Source organism: Manis javanica, chromosome 11 (assembly GCF_040802235.1).
Source record: "Manis javanica isolate MJ-LG chromosome 11, MJ_LKY, whole genome shotgun sequence".
Lineage (NCBI taxonomy): Eukaryota > Metazoa > Chordata > Mammalia > Pholidota > Manidae > Manis > Manis javanica.
The window spans coordinates 87,179,348-87,207,155 of NC_133166.1; the positions used below are offsets into that span (position 1 = coordinate 87,179,348).

Sequence of the window (27,808 nt, forward strand, 5' to 3'; positions counted from 1 at the left end):
CAGGCAGGGATGGGAGGCCTTTGATCTAGACAGGGATCCTGGCCAGATTCTTTAAAGTTTCATAACTGAGACTGAACCTCCCACCTGCCCACCTGGGTTTCACAGCAAATGCTCTGCCCATAAGCACAGTAAGGAATTCCTGAGTTTCAGACCTCACTAAAGAAGGCAATTTTTAATTGCTCACTATCTTACCTTTTTGAAAAGCCAGTGAGATCATTTTATCTGGGGGAGATACTTTAATATTTGCAATAGGAATGTTATGGAAGATTATCTGGATGAAATAGACAAGAGAATATTCCTACTGCATGTGCTGTGAAACTCTCGTTAAAGACACCATTCAGAGCATCCTCCAGAAACTTCTATCTGATGGCCCACATGAGGAATATCTCAGACCTTTGGGCCAGAGAAACTTCATCCCCCTGACATGAATGAGATGCTTCCTCCCCTCAGATGATAATTCAAATACCACTTTTCCCCCTTTGCCTTGGCTATAAAGAGGCTACAGCCAAGCCTCAGGCTTCAATCTCAAACACAGATGCTCTATCAACCTTTGTGACTGGAATATCTGCCCTCTTCCTCTTAATCTAGCTTTCTCCTTTTTTCCCCCTCTTTCATTGATTTTGAAATATTTCTTTTAAGGTCATTTTGAATTTCTTTTGCGAAGAGCAAGATATAAGTGAATAAAGTTTTTTAAAAGATTCAGGGATTGCATGAGGCCAAGGGTTGGGCGGGCAGGAGTCAGGGGGTGGGATGAGAAGGAAGCAGCTGCAGAAAGAGGTGAGGGAACTTTTTAGGGTAATGAAATTTCCATATCTTGATTATGGTAGTGGTTACCTAGACACATTCATTTGTCAAAATTCTTTAAAGTGAACACTTAAAATGGTGCATTTTATTGTGAGTAAACTAAGCCTCAATAAAATTGATTTATTCATCCAACTAATATGTTTCTGTTATTTGCAGGTATTTTGCATGGTGCTGGGCAGAGAGGGTACACCCAGTTGTGTAGGTTGTTCACTGAACAAGGGTACCTGGCCAAGTGGCCAGGAGAGGCCAAAATCCAGCCCATGCCTGGCTCAGCATGACAGGTACCCAGTAAGGGTCTTGGATTTCTCAGAGGAGGAGGCAGCCTTTTCTATTTCAGAAGAGGTATTGTATGTATATGGGTTCCTAGAAGCCTGGTTCTGAAGAAATCATGAAAAAGAATATAGACAATGCCCTGCCCTTATGGAGCTTGCAGTCCAGGAGGAAAAGGTTATAATAAGCCAGTAAATATATAAGATAATTATATATTATAATAAGTACTGCATAGAACCAAATAGGATGATATCATCCAAATAAATAGGAGACTGTTGGGCTGGGGGAGATGCTCATTCTCAGTAAGTCATCAGGAAGGACTTCTTGGAAGATGATATTTCAGCTGAGGCCCTAGTAATGAGAAGCAAGCAACCTTGCAAAATGTGGGAGGAAAGCATCCCAGATAGAGGGAACAGCAAGAGCAATTTCCCAGGGGTAGGAGAAGCTGGCCTGCTCGAGGATCAGAGAGAAGGCCAGCGTGGTATGTAACAAGCAAACTGGAGAGTAGCATAGGGGTCAATAATGTAACTAATTCTTTACAAGTTACACATAAGCCTTGAGAAATGGCTCTGAATACTAACTGTACTACAAAACATTTAATTTCTCATAGATTTTAGAGTTGCAAGTGGTCTGAAAAATGGTCCTTCACTCTCCTCCTGGAGCAAATGCAAAAATCAAGTCCCACTCTGATAACTGATGGCACAAATCAGATTAGAACTCAGGCTTCAATTCAATCGAACTGATCTTTACGGATCGCCCACCATGTGTCAGGTGCTATCTCCTGTCCATCTGTCCAGAGCTTTTCAGGCTTTGTAGGTAAGGTTGAGTAAAAAGAATAACTGAGTTGGTAAAGTTTTGCAGCTGGAGACATGTTAACATAAGCAGCAGCTTCCTTTAGATGGCTATAGGGGTTTAATCAGATGAGTATTTCACAAGACTTGATTTTTGCCTTGTTTTTAAAAAAGCTTTCCATTCCTGAAATTGAGATACGTTTTTTGAATAATTCACGTTTTAAAACAACCAGCTCTGAAGCTAATCCGATGTTGTGAGCCATGTTGTAATCCAGTGTTGGAAGGAGAGGATTCTGTTGAGGGAATGGTGGGTGGGGAAATACGAAGGGTACAATGACAGGGGAAAATGTGGATGATCAATCACAGGAATCCCAGCATCAACTTTTAACTCCAAGAAAAGCAAGATTGGGGTGGAAGACTTGCCAGGGAAATCTCAGATCTGATACACCATGTCACAGAACACCATGTCATCTACCTCACTGTCTTTATCTGCCACTACTCACTGCCTGTAAGTGGCAGCTGAAACTGGAAATACCTCTTCTGAAGCCACACCTTTATCACTGTTCAGTGGTTTGCTGGCTGGCAAAACCAGAAGTTCTCAGCATTATATTCTCCCTCTCTAATCTCCCTTTGCTAAAGAAACTACAGCCATTTAATTAAGCACCAACCTGGAGAAATACCCTGCAAGACCATCACCCCCCTCCCTGTCTCATCAGGCTCCAAGGGTAACAGAAATGCAGCCTACCATCCTCAACACAAACTTGAATATTCTTCTCAAGCAGGTGAAAACCTAATTAAGAAAGCAAGGATAATATTTTAAGAGATGTTTTCTCTTAAGTGTGCAGGGTTTTGATTTTGTTTTGGTTTTCCTGAGAAAGTGGCTTTCTTATTTTCAGCTTGCAGATGGTTTCTTATCTGACCCCTTATCCATAGTTGTAACACCCTGGCAGTCAAGACTACATGAAAAGCTTCACTTAATTCAAACCCATGCTTGTCCTTTAAGAAGAGCCAGTCCCTGTCTGGGCTGGCCTCCCACTGGAGGTACAGTGCACTCATACTATTTGCTGCCCAGCGTCTCTTCCTTTTCTGGAATTGCCCCAGTGCCTCCAGAAAGGGGCATCCCCCAGGACCCACCTCTCAGGCCACATGTGACTGATGCAGAGGCAGCGGGACCTCAGAACCTAACCAGGACCCTTGAGGCCTTCAGGCAGCATCTAGTGGTACTTCTCTGCTTTCTGCCTCTCCTTTCCTCTCTCCTACTCAGTAGCTTTCTCTGTTGCTTAGTCCATGTGGCAGAAGATTGGGGCCATTATTCTCTTCAAAGTCACAACTCGTTTGCAAGCAGCAGTGTCACAGAAAGCAGCAACAGGGTTGTAGAAGGGCCTGCCACGAACAAGAGCCCAGGGCTGTAACAAGAGCATGGGTGAGAATCTCACTCTATCACTTTCCCTGTTTGTTTCAGCATATCTGTGCGGGTCCTCTCTCAGCGCAGACTAGCGCTCTCTGTTCCCCAATCCTCTAAGTAAATAATGGCCACAGTCAACAGCTCCTAGGGTTACAACACTTCAATTCAAGAGGGCAATTACACTGAGTTGGACTCTTGGTCTAATTTCAGATTCCTGGGGAAACTGATTGTTTCTCCAGGGGATATGATTGGCGTTTGGGGTTGGGCAATTCAAGCTGTATGGAGCTGCCCTGTGCATGGCAAAATGATTAATGTTTTGGCCCCTACCCATTAAATGCCAGTAGCTCCCCTACCCTACTGATGGAAAACCCATAAGAACAGATAGATTAAAGATGGCGATGTAAGAGGTGAGACAGAGGCTTCCTCCTAAAACTGAATATAATACAAAAATATAATTAATACAACAAATCCTGAGAGACCAACAGGAAAGAGGACCGTGCCAGACTGCATACACCTGGAGAAAAGAGCAGACCTCACAGAACAGGGTAATGTACCAAAGCTGTGGCCCGGCGGGACCCAAGCCCTTCCCCCACCCCAGTTCACTGGCAGGAGGAAGAGAAACTGAGAAGGGAGGGAGTGGAAGGCCTGGGACTACTGAATACCTAACTCCGGAGATCTGCTCTGGCAGCACAAACCTGCATTTCATGGTGCTTTTATGATACTTCGTGATTACGGGGTTGGAAAGCTAAGACAGGCAGAATTCCTGGAGAGACTGAGATTCCAGCCACTTGTGGAAAGCAGGGATCCATATCCAAATGCTCTGGGACAAAAGCGATCACAAAAGTGATCGGCACACTGGTCCAGGCAGTGGAGACAGGCATAGCAGCTGGAAAGCAGAAAACAGCTCTTTCCTCCCTCCAGGCACCAACCCCACTCCCCTGCAACCCCCAACATTGCTTCCAGGGCTGAGCACCTCCAGAGAGTAGAGCTTCTGGACACTAGAGGGCGCCATACACAAATATGAAATGCCAAAGGAACCTGGTACAGAGTAAAATTAATATAACCCCTGAGAAAGATGACATGGACCTCATGACTCTTCCTGTAAGGGAGTTCAAAGTAAAAATCATTAACATGATAATGGAGGTACAGAAAGATATTCAAGAACTCAGGAATTAATTCTGGTCAGAGATCCAATTGTTGAAGAGCACAATGGAGGGTATTAAAAGCAGATTGGATACCATGGAGGAGAAGATAAATGGAATAGAAACTGGAGAAGAGGAATACAAAGAAGCTGAGGCAAAGAGAGAAAAGAGGATCTCTAAGAATGAAAGTTTATTGAGAGAACTGTGTGACTAATCGAAATGGAAGAATATTCACATTATAGGGGTACCAGAAGAAGAAGAGAGAGAGAAAGGGATAGAAAGAGTCTTTGAGGAGGTAATTGCTGAAAACTTCCCCAATCTTGGCAAGGATATAGTCTCTCAGGCCATGGAGATCCACAGATCTCCCAATACAAGAGACCCAAGGAGGACAACACCAAGACATATAGTAATTAAAATGGCAAAGATTAAGGATAAGGAAAGACTGTTAAAAGCAGCCAGAGAGAGTAATAAGATCACATACAAAGGAAAGCCCATCAGGCTAACATCAGACTTCTCAACAGAAACCTTACAGGCCAGAAGGGGGTGGCATGATGTATTTAATGCAATGAAGCAGAAGGGCCCCGAACCAGGATTACTTTATCCAACAAGATTATCATTTAAATTTAAAGGAGGAATTAAACAATTTCAAGATAAGCAAAAGCGGAGAGAATTTACCTGCCACAAACCATCTCTACAGTCTATTTTGGAGGAATTGCTACAGATGGAAGTGTTCCTAAGGTTTAATAGCTGTCACCAGAGTTAATAAAAGCACAGTAAGGAAAGTAGAACAGCCAATTACTAAACAAATGCAAAATTAAATTAACTATCCCCAAAGCCAATCAAGGGATAGACAAAGAGTACAGAATATGATCCCTAATATATAAAAAATGGAGAAGGAAGAAAAAGGAGGAGAAAAAGAAATGAACCTTTAGATTGTGTTTGTAATAGCATATTAAATGAGTTAAGTTAGACTCTTTGATAGTAAGGGAGTTAACCTTGAACCTTTGGTAACCACGAATCTAAAGTCTGCAATGGCAATAAGTACATACCTATTGATAATCACCGTAAATGTAAGTGGACTGAATGCACCAATCAAAAGATATAGTCACTGAATGGATAAAAAAAAACAAGACCCATCTATATGCTGCCTACACGAGACTCACTTTAATCCCAAAGACATATACAGACTAAAAGTGAAGGGATGGAAAAAGATATTTCATGCAACTAATAGGGACAAAAAGGAGTTGCAGTACTTGTGTCAGACAAAATAGACTTCAAAACAAAGAAAGTCACAAGAGAAAAGAAGGACATTACATAATGATAAAGGGGTCAATCCAACAAGAAGACATAACCATTATAAATATCTATACACCCAACACAGGAGCACCGACATACGTGAAACAAATACTAACTGAATTAAAAGAGGAAATAGAATGCAATGCATTCATTCTAGGAGACTTCAACACACCACTCACTCTGAAGGACAGATCAAGCAGACAGAAAATAAGTAAGGACACAGAGGCACTGAACAACACAGGAGAACAGATGGACCTAATAGACATCTATAGAACTCTTCACGCAAAAGCAGCAGAATACACATTCTCCTCAAGTGCACATGGAATATTTTCAAGAATAGATCATATACTAGGCCACAAAAAGAGCCTTGGTAAATTGAAAAATATCAATATTGTACCAACCAGTTTCCCAGACCACAAAGGTATGAAACTAGAAATAAATAATGCAAAGAAAATGAAAAATCCCACAAACACATGGAGGCTTCACAACATGCTCCTAAATAACCATGCATCAATGACCAAATAAAAACAGAGATCAAGCAATATATGGAGACAAATGTCAACAATAATTCAACACTGCAAAATCTGTGGGATGCAGCCAAGGCCGTGCTAAGAGGAAAGTATATTGCAATACAGGCCTACCTCAGGAAAGAAGAACAATCCCATATAAGCAGTCTAAACTCACAATTAATGAAACTAGAAAAAGAAGAACAAATGAGGCTCAAAGAAGGAGGGACATAATTAAGAATAGAGCAGAAATAAATGAAATTGAGAAGAACAACACAATAGAAAGAATCAATGAAAGCAAGAGCTGGTTCTTCGAGAAAATAAACAAAATAGATAAACCCCGAGCCAGACTTACCAAGAAAAAAAGAGAGTCTACACACATAAACAGAATCAGAAATGAGAAAGGAAAAATCAGTACAGATACCACAGAAATACAAAGAATTATTAGAGAATACTGTGAAAAATTATATGCTAACAAACTGAATAACCTAGGAGAAATGGACAAGTTTCTAGAAAAATATAACCTTCCAAGGCTGACCAAGGAAGAAACAGAAAATCTGAACAGACCAATTACCAGCAACGAAATCAAACTGGTAATCAAAAAACTACCAAAAAACAAAATCCCTGGACCAGATGGCTTCACTGCTGAATTTTATCATTTAGTGAAGACCTAATACCCATCGTCCTTAAAGTTTTCCAAAGAGTAGAAGAGGGAATACTTCCAAACTCCTTCTGTGAGGCCAGCATCACTCTAATACCAAAACCAGACAAAGACCCCACAAAAAAAGAAAACTACAGACCGATATCCCTGATGAACATAGATGCAACAATACTCAACAAAATATTAGCAAATCGAATTAAAAAATACATCAAAAAGATCATCCATCATGATCAAGTAGGATTTATTCCAGGGATGCAAGATGGTACAACATTTGAAAATCCATCAACATCATCCACCACACCAACAAAAACAAGGACAAAAACCACATGATCATCTCCATAGATGCTGAAAAAAGTACCTCAAAATAATGAAGACCATATATGACAAATACACAGCCAACATCATCCTTAACAGCAAGAAGCTGAAAGCTTTTCCTTTAAGATTGGGAACAAGACAAGGATGCCCACTTTCCCCACTTCTATTCAACATAGTACTGGAGGTCCTAGCCATAGCAATGAGACAAAACAAAGAAATAAAAGGCATCCACATTGGCAAGGAAGAAGTTAAACTGTCCCTGTTTTGCAAATGACATGATATTTATTGTACATAAAAAAACCCTAAAGAATCCACTCCAAAACTACTAGATCTAATATCTGAATTCAGCAAGCTGCAGGATACAAAAATTAATACACAGAAATCTGTGGCATTCCTATACATTAACAATGAACTAGCAGAGAGAGAAATCAGGAAAACAATTTCATTCACAGTTGCTTCAAAAAGAATGAAATACCTAGGAATGAACCTAACCAAGGACGTGAAAGGCCTATACCCTGAAAACTACAAGACACTCTTAAGATAAATTAAAGAAGATACCAATAAATGGAAACTCATCCCATGCTCATGGATAGGAAGAATTAATATTGTCAAAATGGCCATCCTGCCTAAAGCAATCTATAGATTCAATGCAATTTCTATCAAAATACCAACAGCATTCTTCAACGAACTAGAGAAAAATCATTCTAAAATTCATATGGAACCACAAAAGACCTCAAATAGCCAAAGCAAGTCTGAGAAGGAAGAATAAAACTGGAGGAATTATGCTCCCCATCTTCAAGCTCTACTACAAAGCCATAGTAATCAAGACAATTTGGTACTGGCACAAGAACAGACCCATAGAACAATGGAACAGAATAGAGAGCCCTGATATAAACCCAACTATATATGGTCAATTAATATACGATAAAGGAGCCATGGACATACAATGGGAAAATGACAGCCTCTTCAACAGCTGGTGTTTGCAAAACTGGACAGCTACATGCAAGAGAAAGAAGCTGGATTATTGTTTAACCCCAGACACAAAAGTAAACTCAAAATGGATTAAAGACTTGAATGTAAGTCATGAAACCATAAAACTCTTAGAAGACAACATAGGCAAACATCTCCTGAATATAAGCATGAGCAACCTCTTCCTGAACGCATCCCCTTGAGCAAGGGAAACAAAAGCAAAAATGAACAAATGGGACTACATCAAACTAAAAATTTTCTGTACAGCAAAGGACACCATGAGCAGAACAAAAAGGCATCCTACAGTATGGGAGAATATATTTGTAAATGACATATCTGACAAGAGGTTAAACATCCAAAATATATAAAGAACTCACACGCCTCAACACCCAAAAAGCAAATAACTTGGTTAACAAATGGGCAGAAGATACGAAGAGACAGTTCTCCAAAGAAGAAATTCAGATGGCCAACAGACACATGAAAGGATGTTCCACATCACTAATCATTACGGAAATGCAAATTAAAACCACAATGAGATATCACCTCACACCAGTAAGGATGGCCAGCATCGAAAGGACTAAGAACAACAAATGCTGGCGAGGATGTGGAGAAAGGGGAACCCTCCTACATTGCTGGTGGGAATGTAAGCTAGTTCAACCATTGTGGAAAGCAATATGGAGGTTCCTCAAAAAACTAAAAATAGAAATACCATTTGACCAGGGAATCCCACTCAGAATTTACCCAAAGAACACAACTTCTCAGATTCAAAGTGATATATTCACCCCTATGTTTATCGCAGCACTTTTTACAATAGCCAAAAATGGAAGCAATCCAAGTGTCCATCAGTAGATGAATGGATAAAGAAGATGTGGTACATAGACACAATGGAATACTATTTGGCCATAAGAAAGAAACAAATCCTACCATTTGCAACAACATGGATGGAGCTGGAGGACATTATGCTCAGTGAAATAAGCCAGGTGGAGAAAGACAAATGCCAAATGATTTCCCTCGTTTGTGGAGTATAACAGTGGAGCAAAACTGAGGGAACAAAATAGCAGCAGACTCAGAGACTCCAAGAAGGAACTAGTGGTTACCAAAGGGGAGGGGTGTGAGAGGGTGAGTGGGGAGGGAGGGAGAAGGGAATTGAGGGGTATTATGTTTATTTAGTACACATGGTATGGGAGATCACGGGGAAAGCAGTGTAGCACAGAAAAGACACATAGTGGATCTGTGGCACCTTGCTGCACTGATGGACAGTGACTGCATTGGGGTATGGATGGGGTCTTGATAATATGGGTAAATGTAGTAACCACATTGTTTTTTCATGTGTAACCTTCATAATAGTGTATATCAATCATACCTTAAAAAAATTAACAACTTCAAATTAATTTTTCATATTGATGACCAATGTGGCAAGGTTGCTCTGAGATAGACTTATACTGCTGAATAGAGAATAAATTTACTCACTTTTTTTCAAATAAATAAATAAATAAATAATAAAAACACAACCAACCTCTACCAAAGCCTCTGTGGAGGGGAAGTATCACCATAGTTGGAGGACCACTGCATTAGACATTCCAGCTCAACCTGGTTCAGTCTGGTGTCTTATTCCCAGAGAATTGTAATTCTGGTCATAAAGGGCTAAATCCCAAGAAGAATTTTCCTTGGAATACATCTTAGAGAATAGAGGTGTGTGTAACCCAAGACTAGGTTCTCATTTCTTTATAATTCTGGGTCAGCTATATTTGCTTCTAAAACAAAAAGGATTTAGATAATTTTTTTTTGTCATGTCTTGCTTCTGCTAAATAGCTGATTTATTTTTCTTGCAAAATGACATGGTGGTGAAATTAAGGATGTGGTAAATGCTCATTTCTTTTTAATCATATAACATAATTAGTAGTCCAAAATGACAAATATTTACTTGTGAGTTGGCATTCTCCTTTGGACTCATATACTTAGATAATAATGCAAGCCTAATGTCCCTCCGTCAGTTGCCCTAGGGACATTAAAGCAGGAGGTGGAGCAAAGAGAGAGCTTGCCAACTAAGGCAGTTTTTCTTCCTTCATAGAAACCTAGGTTTGGCCATGGCCAGCTCTGCCTGCCCTTCTCCTCTTATCTGAGCTTGAGGATAGGATCAAGGACCGACCATAGCATGAGCATGGTTAAACTCATAACACACAAGGCCTAAAGGGAATTAAGGTGGGTGGGAAATGATGGAGGCATTGGCTTTAAGGCAAAAAATGTTTGAGTTGTTATCATGACCCTGGAAAATATGACCCACAGCAATAGCTCTAGCAGCCATGAAGAAAGCTGGTGTTCCTTGGCTCTTGCTTGGAACCTGCTACTGGCAAGAAAAAGGAGAGCTATCATAAAGTTTACGGCCTGAAAAAATGTCCATTTGGTTTTGAACCAATGTGATAAACCTAATAAATCATCTCTGAAATCACAGTATGATAAACAGCAGGGCCAATTCAATCATGAAAACACATCAGACAAACCAAGATCTAGGGACATTCTTTAAAGTCACTGAGCTGTGCTCTTCAGAAGTATCATGGTCCTAAAAGCAAAGAAAGACTGAGGAATTGTTCCAGATTACAGGAAATAGAAGAGATATCATAACTCAACTTGTGCACCTCTGGATTGGATCCTGGCGCAGATAAAAGACACTAGTGGAACAATTGATGAAATTTGAACAAGGTCTATAGACAAGTTTATAGTATTGTTATAATGTTAATTTCCTGATAGTATAACTGTACTATCGTTATGAGAGTATTCTTTTTCATGTATGTGTGTCTTAATTTTTTTATTGGAATATAGTTGATAGGCAATATCATATTGGGTTTCAGATGTACAACATAGAGAGTGTTCTTACTTTTAGGAACTATGTGCTGAACTATTTCAAGATGAGAGAGAGAGATTAAAATTCTAATCCTAGCTCTGCCATTAGCTAGGGGACCTAGGACAAATTCTATAAACCCTTTGGATCTAAGTTTCTTGTTTGTAACATGAGGTTGCATGAGTTCAGAGGTCTTCATAGTGTGGTACAATAAAATAACATTGTCTGGGAAGTTAGAAGTGCAAATTCTCAGGTTCCACCCCAGACCTGAATCAGGAATGCTAGGGATTGATTAACAAGGCCCCCGCCCCCAACCCAAGATCTTAATGCATGCTCACATTTGAGAACCACTGCCCTAGTCCATCTCCAAGGTCCCTGTTAGCTTTACTGTCCTGTGGTTTTCATTTATCTCTCCTGCTGAGGAGAACCCTTTATCAAAAAAGGCACCTCCCCGCCTCCCAGTTAATTCACCATTTTTTGGGTGCTGACAAAGGGTTAGCCAAGCTGGAAGTGCTGGCTGGAGCTTTGCAGGAATGGTTCTCTTGGGCATTCAAGCCCAACCTCTGCTTGCAGTACATACAGATTAAACATAAAACATTTAATAATCCTACTTACTCAGGAAACATTAAAGAAACCAAGTGATGCATAATTAAGTTTCCAGGCAGTGGTTTATCTGCCCTGGCCTCTTACTAAAATCCTTGAGCACTGCAGTTGCTTCTAGAAGGAATAGGGCTTTGAATCATTCCTGTGAGTTTCTGGGACTGCTAAGGTTTACATTAGCGTTCTCTTCCAGATAAATGTTTTCTGGATTATTCAAATGGTAAGAATCTCTTTTAGTGCCTTCTAAATACTTCTATAAAGCCAGATTAACTCTTGTCTTTTATGAGTCTAAACTGACACCAAAGAAACTATTAAACTTGCTTCTGATTGGCTGAATATTGTTTTCCCAACACTAAAGACCTCTCCCTTCTTGGTTTACCTCACATCCACACCCTTGTTTTCATCACCTTACTCTCAAAGTTACTTTTTCAGTCCTGACCTTTCCTCAACTTCAATTTTTTATTTTTGTGTGTATGTTTACATTATTTTTTTATTGAACAGATAACAGTCACGTGCTTCAAAACGCACACATACCAGAAAGAATGCAGTGGAAATCTACATATTCCACTTCCCTTCTTCCCCTGCATACAATGCCTCCTTCCTCCAAGTTCAATTTCTGATCCTGGGGATCCCCTTTTAGAACTGATGTCACCTGAAATTCACTTTGTCCAAAACGAATCCATCACCTTTCTTTCCTACTACCCTGAACCCAATCTTGTTAAGCCTGTTTGTCCTCAGCTGTAAAAGGAGATAATAACAGCATGTTCCTCAAAGTTGTATATACTCCCCATAGCCGCTATTTGTAAACTTTAGCACTGCTGACACATAGTAAGCACTCAGTAAAAATTCACTGTTGATAACATACTACTACTAAGAATCTCTCCCAAAATTGAGTATCTGTGTATGGTTTTTGCCTTTCCTCCTAGTCTTCCAAATTGGCAGCTCTGGAATTCATTTTTGCCCCTCGCTCCTCCTCCATTCAAGATATTTTGGCCTCAGCTATCCTGACATTATTCCTTTCCTGGTGAGATTTGGATGGGGCAAGAATTAGGAAGAAATTCCCTGGGAGGCTGCTCTTCTCTTAGGACTAGGCTGCTGAGGTGGTTCAGCTGACAGGTCACAGCCTTTGCCTCCCTGCCCCTCCCTACATGCACGCTTCTGTCTCTCATCTGAGATGTTACTGGTAATTAGTAGTTCATTGCTGACATTGCTATTTCCCCCTGGCCCATATGACTGAGATCACTATATTTAAAAATACAGGGTTGGGGGCCTTCTTGCTACCATAGCTTGATTTTCCCACCCTTGGACTTGCACAAACAAATGCACAATTCTCATGGTCACAGTAAGATAGATAAAGAAATAAATATTCGAACAAATCTTTCCATCTGTATGTATTCCAGTGCTTGAATATCAAGGACAGCTGTCTTGACCTTGGGGATCAGAGGACATTGATGAATGACTGCCTGGCTGTCCTGGGTCAGCACTTGCCAGAAGGGAAAGGATGATACCAGGGCTCACATTCCTGCTTTCCAGTCTGTTTCCACTCAACCATATTTTCCCCCTCCTCACTCTTAGCAAATGGATATTTCTCACTAAGGACTGCAATTAAATCTAATTGTATGAGTCATTGGAAAAGTTCTCATAGTTAATGATTCTGAAACATCTAACTACGTTGATGGACAGTGACCACAGTGGAGGGTTTGAAGGCTTGATAATATGGGTGAATGTTGAAACAGTGTGTTGTGTATTTGAAACTAACATAATATTGTATATCAGTGATACTTTAATTTAAAAAAATTTTCGTAGTTAAACCCTTAAATTAAGAAAATCTTTCTCTACATGGTAACAACTTAGAAATGAGTGCCCAGACCTCAACTCTATATTAAGCCGTATTTGAGCCTACTAGTGCAAGACTTCTCAGCCGAAATTGCACTTGGTCACAACGCTTGTAATCTTGCCAAATAAAGGGGTTAAAAGAGAAATGCCTTTTTAACCAAAGCTAAAACATCTGCCACCTGGTTATAACATTTCACATTTGATTTCAAGGAACATTAGATTTATTATGTCATGTACTTCAGTTTTGTAGCAGATGTTTCCTCTGCTGGAAAATTTTGGGCTAGGGCATTTCCTCCTCCAGGAGGCCTTCCTTGACCCTGCCTTCCCTCCACAGGCCTTGGGTATTTTCCTTCTGTTCTCAAAACCATTATTGTTCTGAGTGAGGGGCCCTGCCTTGGGCCTTGTGTTTTAGGGGCTCCCCCTAGCCCTTCTTTTGCCTGGCCCCTCCTTAGAGAACAAATAACCTGTGGACCAAGGGGTTGTACCCACTCAGAGACTGTGCCCTCCCTTCTGAACTATACTCTGGGTGCACAGGACCTCAGGATGCCCTCCCTGAATGGCCTACAGTCCTTCTCCCAGGGTCCAACTTGAAAGTGGACTATACAGCTGGTGAACACCCCCACCAGGGTGCCAAGAAGTGGCTGGGCAGTGCCTCTTTGCTGCTGGGGAGAAGCTTGCATATGCAGTCTGCGGGTTCATGCATGGGCAGTTGACCCTCAGGGTACAGGATGGAGCTGGCATTGGGAAGCCCCAGGGGTATATCTGATAGGTAGGAGGATAGAACATATTTCATTGATAGTTTGTTAGCTAGGTTTATCATTGTAAATACTAGACATACAGTCTATGGCCTTTGTACTCTTGCCCTGGGCCCTGCAAATGTCAAAGTTAGGCCTGTTCATAACACTCTAGAAATAGCTCCAGGTTTGCAATGCTAACATTGTATGATACACCTGTTTTCATGGCTGTGGTAGTTTTCACATTCTCCTCCTAACCTCAGGGCTCTTGCATATGCTGTTTCCTCTCCTGAAATACTCTTCCCCACCGACCCCTTCAGTCTAGTAAACTTCAAACTTATCTACCAGACCTCAGCAGAAACTTCATTTTCTCAGGAAAACCTTTCTGACCTCCTAGATTAGGTCAGGCTCTCGGGTTTTCACTCTCACATCTTCCTGTAATCTGAGGGGAAAGTATGACAGTAACAATAAAAATGTTAGTGATAATGATAAAACATAATCTTTGATTACTAAATGCTAGACATTATGATTGGTGTTTTACATGCATTATCTCATTTATTCTGCACAAGGAGCCTAATGAAATACTATCACCAACCCCATTTTCCAGATGAAGAAACCGAGGCTTAGAAAGTATGGTAGGCTATTGTCTTGTGGTCCCCATGTGGATCACACCTCCCAGCAGTTACCTTCATGTATCTGCATTGATTCCCTCCTTACCCAAGTGATTTGCTTTGCCCAATGGCCCATCAGCAAACATGACCTAAGAAGAGGCTGGATAAGTTCTGGCATATTGAAGCTTTTCTTCTCAGACCCCAACTGCCATTTGAATTCCCCAGACCAAACTAATGAATTTAAAAAAATCACGTGGTGAGGGAGGCCTATCTGGCTCAACCTCTCAGCTGAGCACATCCCCAGCTGACCCTGCAGCTATATGCAGCCAACCGAGGCAAATTATAATTATAGAATACCACAGTATATTACAAAATATACATAGTAATAGGTAAATGATAGAGAGAGGCTAAGCAATTTGCTGAAGAATCCAGAGCTAATAAATTATAGATATGAATGTACTCTATATAAATATATTCAAACCATATAACGTACTAGCTCCAGCTGTCCTCTTCTGGACAGTAGATGGACATCATGACTGTGTCTCCCATTCCCTGGCTCCTCTCCTGGTCTCTACTACTAACCTCCACCCTCCACCCCTCCAATCAACCCGACTTCCTCTGGCCCTGCTGTCTTGAGCATGTCCTGCGTGAAACAGAACCACTGGTAAAAATCCCCAGGTGAGGTGAGAACCTTCCCATCACAGAAGGTTCCCCAGGGGAATGGGTTCTCCCCAGAGGTGGGGGCCCCACTGTACCCCGGGGCCCTCCTCTGGTAGGCTGAACCCTTCTCTCCCCTAAGTCGCTAGGGCATTCTCTTCAGCCTCTGCATGCCTTCTCCATTTTGTCAGGCCATATTTACCTTACACTGGACTGACAAATACACTTTGCTCGCCCCCACTAAAATTTTCCATCAGGAGTCTGCAGAATTAGCCCCTCCCATTCAAGGATGCAGAGGGTACAAGAGGCCACAAAAGTGCTGGCCCTTCCATTCAGGTACCAAATAGAACTATAGATGTTTTCTAGTCCCAAAGTAGAAACTAGAGGGGAAGAACACCTTCTAAAGGAGAGAGACAGTGAGGATGGCTGAGGCCTGAAGAGTGACCAGCTATGTGTGCTACAGCACAAGCTGAGATTGGGAAAATCCCTTATTTAAAGGCAGAGTTTCCTAGGGTGCCTGTCCCTGGTTGATCCTTCTGTCTTCTAGAAAAATGTGGGTTACTTTCCTTTTTTACTTTTAACAGCATTATTATGCCATATTTTACATATCAGAAAATTTACCCATTTCAAGTATACTATTCAGTTATTTTCAGTAATTGTATCAAGTGGTTATAATCATCACTAGATTTCGATCCCTCCCAAAAGATCCCTTCTGCCCTCATCCCATTTCCATCTCCAACCAGGCTATCAACAATCTACTTTCTGCCTGTAAGTTTGCCTTTTCTAAACAATTCATGCAAATGCAATCATATATGTGGTCTGTTGCTCCAGGAGGAGGCAATTCCCTGCTCTGGGCAAGATCACTATGAATTCACCGAGAGCAAATAACTGTAACAGAATGTTGGGGTAAAAACAGGCTGATACCAAGGTTTATTCTCAGGGCAATAGGTCACGTGCTGGACTCCCATCCACCTGACTCAGTTGCTGGCCCTGCTCCAGGCTCTGCTCCCCAAGCACTGCCTCTGCTCATGGCTCTGTCTCCACTTGCTCCTGCTGCCCTCTGTCCTTCTCTTTTGACTCTTCACTTCCTCCTACTCTTAGCACCCAGCTCTGCTTCCCCTCTCTCCTGCTTCCCTCTCTCTAGGCTCTCTTCTCTCTTCGTAGCACAGAGCTCCACAGCTTCTCTTCTTAAAGAAGTATCAGCTGTAAATAGTTTACTGCCAAGGTGTATGCAAGCAGGCTAAGTATTACTTCACTGCATGTATACAATGGGCAATATTAAGATTTGGTGAGAATCCTGGCCATAAAATTTCCATTTTCTCTACAGGATCCCTTGTGCCTAATGTTTCACTGACTGTAATGTGTTTGAAGTTCATCCCTGATGTAATATGTGTCAGTAGTTTATTCCTTTTTATTTTGGAGCAGTATTCCATTGTATGCATGCACCACATGTTATGTATCCCTTTACCACTTGATGGGCATTTAGGTTGTTTCCAGCTTTTGGCTATTATGAATAATGTGCCATAAACATTTGCATGTAAGTCTGTGAGGACACATGTCTTCATCTCTCTTACATAGATACTTAGGAGTAGAATTTCCAGGTAGTTTTATGCTGAAATTTTAACTGTAAATGCCAAACTATTTTCCAAAGTGGCTTTACCATTTCACATTCCCACCAGCAATTGTGGGTTCCTTTCTCTGCTCAAAGTCAGGGGATAAGCATCCTCTAATCTTTGATCAATTCCCTTTTTTTTATTCTACAAATTAATGAGGTCCTGGAGAATGTTTCAGCTATGCTGTCCTAGCTTGAGTCATGGTTTGTTCTCTATACTGACCTTAAATAGATATTTATGACAGTTACAGTCAAAATGCACATATGTCATTATTTATTTATGTAAACCACTTAGCTCACTGGGCTGGTTCCAATAACCATTTAGTTTTTTACTTTCTCAGGGGATGGTCATGCAAAAGTATTTATGTAAAATCCGAGGCAAACAACAACATACAGCCCCAGGAAAAGCAGATTTCAGAAGCAGGTCACCTCAGGTGGTATTTTCTAGCTATCATAGATATTTTCTAGATAAAGAATACATTGGCCTTAAATTTGTCCATATGCAACTCACAAAGGTGAGAAGCCCAGTTGAAGGGTGTATGTGTAGGAATCTCCAGAGCCCAGAGGAAACAAGCTTAGGAAGAAGTTGCACAAGTTTAGGTTGGATGAGATATACACCAATGCATCTCTCAGATTTTAAGACATTTTTTATTACACAATCCTAGTCAAAGAAATTTGATCAGGAATCTCAACTTTTACAAAAAGCCTTTAGACTGTTTCTATAAAATAATAGGAATATATGTTCAATAAATATGCTCCATGACAAAAAAACATTCAGAGATTCAGGAATGAAACTCAAGACAATTAGAGTCTAAAATTTGCCATTGAGGCCTCGATAATACTGAATGCATTTACTCCCCAGGGGAAAGGGTTGGCCAGGTCGCAACTTAAGGTCATTTGCATAAGAACTTCAGGTGCCTAAAATAGTGAAAATCGGCTGGACTAAGATTTCTAACACTGAAAACAGAGTATTTGTAAGAGAAAATCACCGACTGTTTAGGAGTACATGAGGGAGTTTCTTTGTGGTATCCTGACTGTGGTGCTGGTTTCTCAATCTACACGTGTGTTAAAGTATCATAGAAGTACACACGCAGACACACAGACACATAAAGAGTGCGTGCAAAATTTAGTGAAATCTGAGTAAGGTCTGTACCTGATTAATGAAATTATACCAATGTAATTCCCTGTTTTGACCTGTGATTATGTAAGGTATTTTCACTGGAGAAAGCTGGGTGAAAGGTATCTGGGACTCTGTACATCTGTTGAAACTTCTTCTAAGTCTTAAATGAGTTAAAAATAAAGGTTACTAAAAAGAAAGAAAGAGGAAGGAAGGAAGGAAAAAAGGAAGAAAGGAATGAAAGAAAGAGGGAGGGAGGCAAGAGTAGATCCCTTTCTCCTGTATGCTGTTGGCATGGACAGAAGATAGGGAAGAGGTGGGGGACAGTAAGGTGCCCCCTAAATTTGAAGGCAAAGATTCCTTCTGAAAAGGAAATTATGAAAAATCAACAACAGTAACAAATCCACCCTAAACTGGGATCTATACATGGGAGATATAGAGAGATGACAGAGCTAGAGGGAGAGATAGGGATGGACCAGGTATAGGGTAAGGAAGTTAACGTGTCTAAATGTGGGGTCTGTCATACTGTATCTTTATTTGGCAAGAGTGATAGCTTTCACTGCATCTGCAGACACTACAAACATCAAGAACTGTCCATAGGAGAGGGCCTCTACCCACTGGTCTAATATCCTTGGCGGGGGTACCTATACAGTGGTAGCAGATGCCTCAGGCTATCATAGCTTGGCGACAAGAGCCATTAAGACCATTCTCAAATTCCCTTTGCCGTGATTCCATGCTTCCTTTTAATTGTGCTTTGGCTGTTCATGTAGCTTTTGAATAGCAGGATAATGAACTCATCAGCCAATGCAAGGATTTTAGTTCACTAGACATTAGTTCTTCATAAATTAATAATTTAGCATTCTGGTTCACATATTGATAGCTTGAGGGTTTTATAAGCATGAGTGTATGACTAGAGCCGCGAGTTCTTAACCTGGAAATCAAGGATGGGCTTCAAGGGATCCATTAAGCCCTAAGATTGTATGCAAACATGTGATTGTGTGTACAGCATGCATTTACCAAAAAGAGGGGGCCAAGAGCTTTCACTACATCCTTATACTGACTTTGAAATCTGGATGCACTAACAAAATTAACTTTTAAAAATGTGAGAACCATTCCTAGCCGATGCTCGACAAAGACAGGTGGCAGAGTGGATTTGCCCTATGGGCCAAAGTTTGCCAGTGCTGCTCAGACAGCATCTTATGTGTTCGTAGTCCACACAACTAGACAGAAAAATCACTGAGCTAAAAATTATATCTTAACCTTTTCTTATTTTCCATAGAATCTATATGCAGGGCTGGGCTCAACAAATAGTTGATGAATAGCATTGATGCTTCCTCGGAGCCATATCCAAGAAGAAATAAAAAGCCCATTCCAAAATATGTAGCAACTTTACTGCCTTTCACCCTCTTCTCTCCCTAATGGAAATCTGTCTCTCTAAATGATGACAGCAATTTTTTGGTTCTGCGTGCTGATAAGAAATACCCACGTGCTGGGCCAGCTTGAAGGTCAGATGGCATCTTGGCCTGGGACCAATGAATACAGCTGGTGAAAATTCAGGCTGTCACACACTTGCTAGCCCTGGCTTTCTAGTGCCTTCACCATGAATTATTAGATTATTTATGATAATGAATGGCTGCACGAACAATCATTTTTCAAACCATAACCTCCAAAGAGGAGAGATGTCATGACTTGTTGAGCTAAATTTAGAACCATGTGAACTGTGTTCCAGGACTGGCTGCCATGCATCTTCTCTGGACCTTCATTTCCTCTCCTGTAAATGGAGGGTAATAATGCTGCCCTGCTCCTGTGGGCGTTGTGAGGCTGGGCTGATAGGGAATCTATGCTCTCCATTTCCTTTGGCTCAACCACATGAAGCGGGGCTGGTGTTTGGTATTATAAGACAAGAGAAATGTGTTGTGCCCTGGTATGTGTAGGAATTAAAAACTGTTGTGTTCTAAAACTGGCTTTAAGGCCCTATTAACAGGCTATGAAATCAAGCTGATATTTACTACTGAGTACACATTTAAACATTATATGACATATGCTAATGCCATTTCAGTGTGAAATCGCTGAAACCAGAAACTGTAATTACAGCGATCTTTTTGCTGTTCTGCTCTTTGTCTGACGTCACTCTGCTGAACAGCATGTGAAAAGGAGGGGTCATAACATTCTTCGTTAAGAACAGCCCGTGACATGGTTTTCAGGACAGAATCTTGCAAATACTTCTGGGCACCAAGTAAAATTCTATGGTCTTGAGGGGCCAGCTGTTCTACAGGGCTTGGATGTCATGCTGCTTTATTTTTAAAAGTGGTGGTGGTTTTTTTTTTTTAAGAATTTTTCACTAGAGTTAGTTTTCACCCACTTTACAGATGCCTTAAAATAATCTGGTGTTGAAAATTCTTCCAACAGCTGCCAGCTGCCTATGGGGTGAGGAAGCTGCTCCCTTGGGGGTGAAACAACACTCGCTGAACAAATGTTTAAAACTGGTGAGTACAGCAGACAAAGGAAAGCTGTATGCATCCGAGTTAGCTATAGCCTGGAGAAGTTTGTTGCAGTCAGAAAGCCCTCAACATCCCTTCGCAGATGGATGATACTGTTTCTAAGAAGACAGCAATCTCGTATGTGGGATAGAGAAAAAGAGGAGGAACCGAAATTGACTCACAGAGATGTTCTTTCGGACCTTAAACTACACTTACCACGGAGAAGGGGAGGGGGTGTGGCTTTGTAACTGGGACCTCAGTAAGTGCATCCTGGCTCAAGTACGGCTGCCTTGCGCTGGCCAGGGCTGTCTCATTCCAGCAGTGGGTTGGGCAACGCCTGTGTACACAGAGCTTGTGACATTTGTTGAGAGCTTGTGGTGCCTGGATGGAGAGTGCTTTCAGGAATGTAGGTGATTACTAATTATTACTATAATGATGCCTTGGATAAAAGGCCTCCTGGCCTTTAGCAGATAGCAGCTTATATAAACACTCTGCTTTGTTGTAATAAGCTTCCAACCATCAGTGGTTAACATAACTTCGGTTGACTCACCATCAGTGGTCATTAATGGTCGCCCCTCTGATAGGACCCCAAGGAGAACATGTATTTCTGTGTGGGTGAGTCACTGAATCATTAATCAAAAATTTAAGCTGCTGGTGTGGCAGTAAAAAATATGTATTTTTTTAATCTAAAATATTTACATTTTTTGAAGCTAGTTACTTCATAGAATGTCCTGCAGTTTGTCTGATGATTTATGCATCTGTAGCCAGAAACCTCAGGGGTAATGCTGTCCTCCTCTGCATCATATCAGGGGGCACATGACATAAACATGTCCCATTACTGGTTTTCCTGCTACATTTGGTAAAGACAGTGTCTTGCAGGATTCTCCCCTGAGTCATTCCTATGTATTTTGTGAGGAGAAGCCTTAAGACTCCTACTGTAAGACAGAGATTTCCTTTCTCCTCCATGTGTTCATTTAATGTTTATCAGGATAGACACTGGATTCCTTTTTTGCTCAAAGGGTTAAAATCATTAACTATCATTTATTGTGATACTCATATCATCCTAAAACTTGGCCAGGAGGAGCTCATTTAAGGCCGCTCTCTTGTCCTTTTGCTGTGCTCCATCATTCTTTGAGCATTTCCTTTGTCTCATCTCTTTTTTTTTTCCTACCCCATCCCTAGAGTCAACCATTTCTCTAAGGAGTCCTGGTTCCTTTGGATGAATAATAATATTTTGAAGCGAAGCCCTACAAATGAGGTGTGCTCACTGTTACCAGGATATCTTTACTTCTGGACCTCTTCCCAGACAGAAGTAGGAATATATGTATCTATCTATCTACATGTGTATGTGCATGTATGTACATGTGTGTATGTGTGTACATATGTATGTACACACACGTAAACATCTACACACACTTACACCTGTTTCTGTTTCTGTATATATATATCTATATAAAATTATAAGCTCACATTGATTACATGGTGTTAGATCACATCCACTTGCAATCTAGCACCACAAGAATTATTTTAGCCTTTCTGCTCTCTGTATTTGTAATTTCCTTCTGACAGCAAATCGTCGACGTATTTATTTATTTTCTCAGTCATCCGTGTATGTCACCAGTCCCTCAGCTGCCCTGGCCAAAAGCTTGTCCTCTCACCATGAGTCCCCCAAACAGGCAAATTCCTTCCCTTGCCATAGGGGGGCTTTTAATCAGTAATGACTTGCATGGTCAGAATTAACACACTTTGTGTAAATTCTGCCCACTTGTGCCACTGCCTGGACTCTGGGAATCAGTGGAGAATAATCACAAGGTTTACCTTGCCTGCTGTTGCTTAGCAGAGTGGATGTTATTTTCTCCTTTGCCATGGCAGTGACCCCTTTAGAAGTGGAATTTTCTTTTCTGTTTCCTCCTCTCTGATTAGTCATAGGACAGTAAAGGGATTGACTGAATCTATTCAAAGATGTGGAGAACTCAAGCTTCTCCCGGGAAGAGCATATTATAAATATTGTAGAGCTGTAGAAATCAGAGCTGGAGGCCAGGGGTCAGCTGATCCCCTCCCCACGGCTGCCAGATGGTTGGCTCTTCTCATACATTCTCAAAGCCACCATCTCACATCCTAGATACACCTCTTTAAGTCATCTCAAACTCCTCCAGCCTCTCCACTCCTGCCCCCGGGGCCCGTTGTCACCTGGGAGGCAGTGAGCTTCCTCACACTTCAGCTGCTGTCAGTTTCTCCCTGACCCATGTTCTGTGGTGGCCAGGAGGCCCCCCACCAAGTCCTTACTGTTCCAGAGAGCAGGACGAATCCTTTTCTAGGAGCTAAATCATCCCAATGCATTTAGATGTTTCCTCACAGAATTTTCAAAACCAGATCATTATGTTGTGCCACATTTACCAAATGAAGTTCAAAACCCCATTGCTTAAAAAAAAAAAAGTAAACAAAAACTCTCCACCATTTCTAAAATTACTTTTAATGCTGTCACCATTTATGTTGTTAGGGAAAATGGATAATAATGGGGCCCACAGTCTTACTTACGGTCCAGAACTGACTTTGCTTTAGAGAAGCAAGGAGAGCTGCCTGGCAACACAATGCATGGCTGTGCATAAACTTTGTTTACAGCCAAGTCTGGAGTAGAGGAACAGATGGTAAGAAAATCGGATTTAAAGAAGAGACAGATGCGCCTGCATCGGGGAGCTCAGTAAATCTGTTGGCTCTGGTTTGCATGCAAGGATAAAGTCTTGCTACCCACAGCAGCCCCCTCCCAGTTCACTGCTGCTTTTGACTGTTTGCAGCTTGTCTCTGAGGATGGTTAATACAGCCCATTACAAGCGTGTATCTCATCCCTCCCACGGGGAATGTGTTTTCCCAGGGATTTGTACGTTCCCTATCCTTTTATGGAAAACAGTTTCTTGATCATTCATGTGATTGTATATCTAAAATTTCAAGAATATTTAAGCCATTAACCCTGCTTGCCTATAGAGGATGGGATTATATTTCTACGATCTTTGAAATATTTACCATGAGCATGTATAACAAGGAAAAATAAGCATAAACATTTATGCTTAGCACATTCATAAGCACACCCTCCCCTCTTTGTGCTTCTTCATTCCTCGGGTGGTTTTCTCTGTGAGGGCAAAGCAATTTTAAGAGGCTAACCCCCACAATACATAAAATAGCTATTACAAATGCTATGTGAGAGCTGCCCAAGCGTACTTTCCCCTCCTTCCTAAGAGAAAGTGTAAGCTGTCCTTCAGTTATGATTTACATTTGCTCCCTCGGGGAGGTGAAGGAGAAGAACACACATTCTGTCCCAGTGATGTGTGATTGGATTTCACAGACATTTATGTTAACATAATTCTATCTCAGTGGTGTATAGTTGGATTTAACAGCTTCAATTATTCAATGCTGGGATGAAGTTGTAAACAATTTTATTCCAAAATGTCCCCCTATATATTTATGGCAATTCTGTGACTCCCATGGCCATCCCACAAGTCACATTCCTACAGAAACACGGCAAGACAATCCTCCCATTCCTGTATGTTGGCAGCTTGTCACTCCTGGGCCACATCAAGTTCTGTGAACGTCACTCCTTCAGATTCATCCTGAGCAAAAGATGAAACAACTTGAGTAAAAATGCTGTATATTGTAGAAATAGTTCCCTACAAAATAGTCACAGGTTAAAAAAAAAAAAAAGAAAGTATCTTAACAGGACTGATGGCAAAGCACCCCCAGAAGTGGTTTCAGTGACACCATTAGACCTCCTTTGCCTGGACTCCTTGCCTCCTGGTATGGGCAGGGCCTGTGCAGCAATTTTGGCATAAGCCTGGTTCTCTTGGATGGCACACAGTCTTCAAATGAACTACCCAGGCATTTCCCATCAGCCCCCCAGAGCTCACCTAAGGCTTGCAGTCAGCTGTATATGTCCAGTGTGTCACCCTTCCCAAATCTCTGGCAGGCAACACTGGGATCCGGGGCCCGGGTTTGTTGGGACCCCCCAGTCTTTCACAGCACTTGGCTTTCTTACCCAGTGGGCAGAGGACCCAGAGGGGAGCCCTGGACTGACAGAACAGAGGCCAGCTTGGACACAGGCCACCCTAGTGACAATTTGCCGCTTCTGCCTTAAGTGAGCCGTGTTCTTTTGCTTCACACAGCCTCTGAGTCTCCCACTGCCTCTGATTCTTTAGCTTCAACACACTGCAGTAACCAAGCCAGGGAAGGAGCCACTGGCAAGAAATCCCTGAAAGAAGCCCCTGTGGCATATCCACTACAGCCTTCTCCCAGTTGTGCCTCCTTTTTGGGAGCCCTTTTCTCTGCATACTGTAAGTATGCCCTCCCCTGGGTTCTGTGGAGCTCCAACTTGCTTGATGGGGTGGACTCTGAGGCATTGGTTGGACTCTGAGGCATTATACTAAGTGAAATAAATCAGAGAAAGACAAATACTGCATGATTTCACTTATATGTGGAATCTAAAACAAACAAACAAACAAAAACCTGAACTCGTAAATACAGAGAACAGATTGGTGCTTGCCAGAAGTGGGGGCACAGGAGATAGGGGGTGATTTTACAAACTTACAGTTAGAAAATAAGTAAATCATGGGGTGTCACATGACTATAGGTAATACTACTGTACTGTATATTTGAAAGTTGCTGAGAGAATAAATCTTAAAACTTAGCGCAAGAGAGAAAAAAAATTCTGCAGCTATGGGTCATGATGGATGTTAGCTAGACTTAATGTGGCAATCATTTTGCAATACATACAGATACTGAATCATTATGTTGTACACCTGAAACTAATATAACATTATCTGTCAATTATATCTCAATTACAAAAAAAAAACTTCTGTTTGCATAAGTATCACCCAGGTGCTTTTTTTAAAATGCAGATTCCCGGGCACTCCTGCCTCAACCATTTAGGTTCAGTGGGTCCAGGGTGAGGCCCAGGAACAAGAGACTTCCCTGGTGTGAATCCGATGGCAGAGGATTTTTGGTAAAAGGCCTTAAAAAGTAACTTTTGTCCTTTGCTTTTTTTACTTTACACAATCCCCCTTCCCACTTGCTTGAATTATGCTAGAACTTTAATTATTACCCATATACATATATACATACATACATACATATATATATATATATATACACACATATGTGTATCTCTTTCTCTTGAATGCTAGGTTTAGATTTCCATCAGCCAGCAGATATTTCTACCTCGATGTATTGTAGATACTTTTGAAACACTTTGAAAATATAATTGTGAAAAGTTATTTCCTCCCATGACATTTGAAATTAAAGGCCACTCTTTGAGGCCCACTTAGGTAACAAAAGGCTGGTGTCAGCCAAAATGTGGAAGCCACTCAGGGTGAAGAAAAATTTGTTTCAGTTTCATATAAAGTTAAAAAAAAAGTGTTGCTAGTGGCTGAATAAACTATAACACTCCAGACCAGAAAACAATTTGTTTCCATAGTCTGTAAATTTGGGACTAGCTCATCTCTTCTGCTGAAGATGTGAACAGATACTCAAATATTTCATCATCATTGAGTAAATTATTACCTTGTGTCCCTAAGACGAAGATAGCTCTGAGGGCAGCATTTGACAGCTGTAGGCATTTGCTATCTGTTGGTTGTTTCTCAAATGGGAGTGGTGAAAATTCCAACTTGAGTTATTATATTCCCCTGAGGATTCAAATCTGTAGTCATAATCAGGTTCCTTTTGTTGTGAGGAGCAAAAACCCTCTCAGTTTATCTAAAGAGTTGAAGTTTATTGTAAGGTACAATGCAACATGAGGAAAATAGGGATGATGACCCTCAAGGGGGAAATGGACATCTTCAGAACGCAGTGACAGCTCCAGGGACAACAGTGTTCACATACGTGCTGTGTGCTTGCATGGGCCGGAACCACTCTGAGTCCCGCCTGTGCTCACTCGTTTCGTTTTGCAGCAGCCTTATAAGAAGCAGTATCATTGTCCCCACTTGACAAGGGGGAAACGGACAGAGTGGTGAAGGAATGCCTGCCAGTTGGTCTGGCTCCAGACCCTGTGTTTGTTCCCACTGTGCAATGCAGCAGCCCTGCTGGGTGTCCCCTGGGACACCTTGTGGCCCATGTCCCTGCAGTGGGGGCTTCGTGGCTTCCTGGTTGGGGTCTCTTGCTCTGGCTGCTGCCAGCTCACTCCGTGGCCTCTCCCTCGAGGTTTTCATCTGCCCCCTTTGAGCGCAATGTCACTGACGGTGTCACTGGCATGGCCCAGGGCAGCCTCGGTGCCCTCAGTGAGGTATGCAACCATGGCCTCATCCGAGCAGATAGAAATGTACAGGCATCACCACGGTGTGAGAAAGCAAGAGAGAAAATGGCAAACCAGGGGACAGAAAAACAGTAATATCAAATGAACTCTTTTTTTTATGTGAATATTTTATTAAGCAAGAGACAAACTGTCCGTGAACTGGGAGACTTCAAACCTGAAATTGGTATATGCAGCTCAGAGGCATGACAGGGTGGCTTAAAGTGAAAATAGGGAACTTGTTTAAGCTTTATGATGACTGGTTATTTATTTTTTTTATTAAGGTATCATTGATATACAATCTTATGAAGGTGCCACATGAGCAACATTGTGGTTACTACATTCACCCATATTATCAAATCCCCCCCACGCACCCCATTGCAGTCACTGTCCATCAGCACAGTAAGATGCTATATGCTATAGAGTCACTACCTGTCTTCTCTGTGCTATACTGCCTTCGCTGTGAGGCCCTACATTATGTGTGTTAATCGTAATGCCTCTTAATCCCCTTCTCCCTCCCTCCCCAGCCACCCTCCTCACCTCCTTCTCTTTGGTAACCACTAGTCCCTTCTTGGAGTCTGTGAGTCTGCTGCTGTTTTGTTCCTTCAATTTTGCTTTGTTGTTATACTCCACAGATGAATGAAATCATTTGGTACTTGTCTTTCTCCAACCGACTTGTTTGACTGAGCATAATACCCTCTAGCTCCATCCATGTTGTTGCAAATGGTAGAATTTGTTTTCTAATAGCTGAATAATAATCCATTGTGTATATGTACCACATCTTCTTTATCATTCACCTACTGATGGATACTTAGGTTGCTTCCACATCTTGGCTATTTATAAATAGTGCTGTAAAAAACATAGGGGTGCATATGTCTTTTTGAATCTGGGA

General features: G+C 41.5%; 2 protein-coding genes across 3 annotated transcripts in view; one reads left to right on the forward strand and one right to left on the reverse strand.

Moving 5' to 3' along the window:
- RALGPS2 (Ral GEF with PH domain and SH3 binding motif 2) overlaps positions 1 to 27,808 on the forward strand; it is a 338,606-nt gene that overhangs the window by 61,330 nt on the left and 249,468 nt on the right. The window contains exon 5 of the mRNA XM_073216813.1: positions 20,575 to 20,651. The gene's annotated coding sequence lies outside the window, so the exon portion shown is untranslated. The remainder of the gene's footprint in view (positions 1 to 20,574; positions 20,652 to 27,808) is intronic.
- Positions 24,159 to 27,808, reverse strand: part of LOC140844461 (uncharacterized) — a 59,486-nt gene continuing 55,836 nt past the window's right edge. For both annotated transcript variants that reach the window (XR_012122805.1, XM_073216819.1), the window contains one exon: positions 24,159 to 24,250. The gene's annotated coding sequence lies outside the window, so the exon portion shown is untranslated. The remainder of the gene's footprint in view (positions 24,251 to 27,808) is intronic.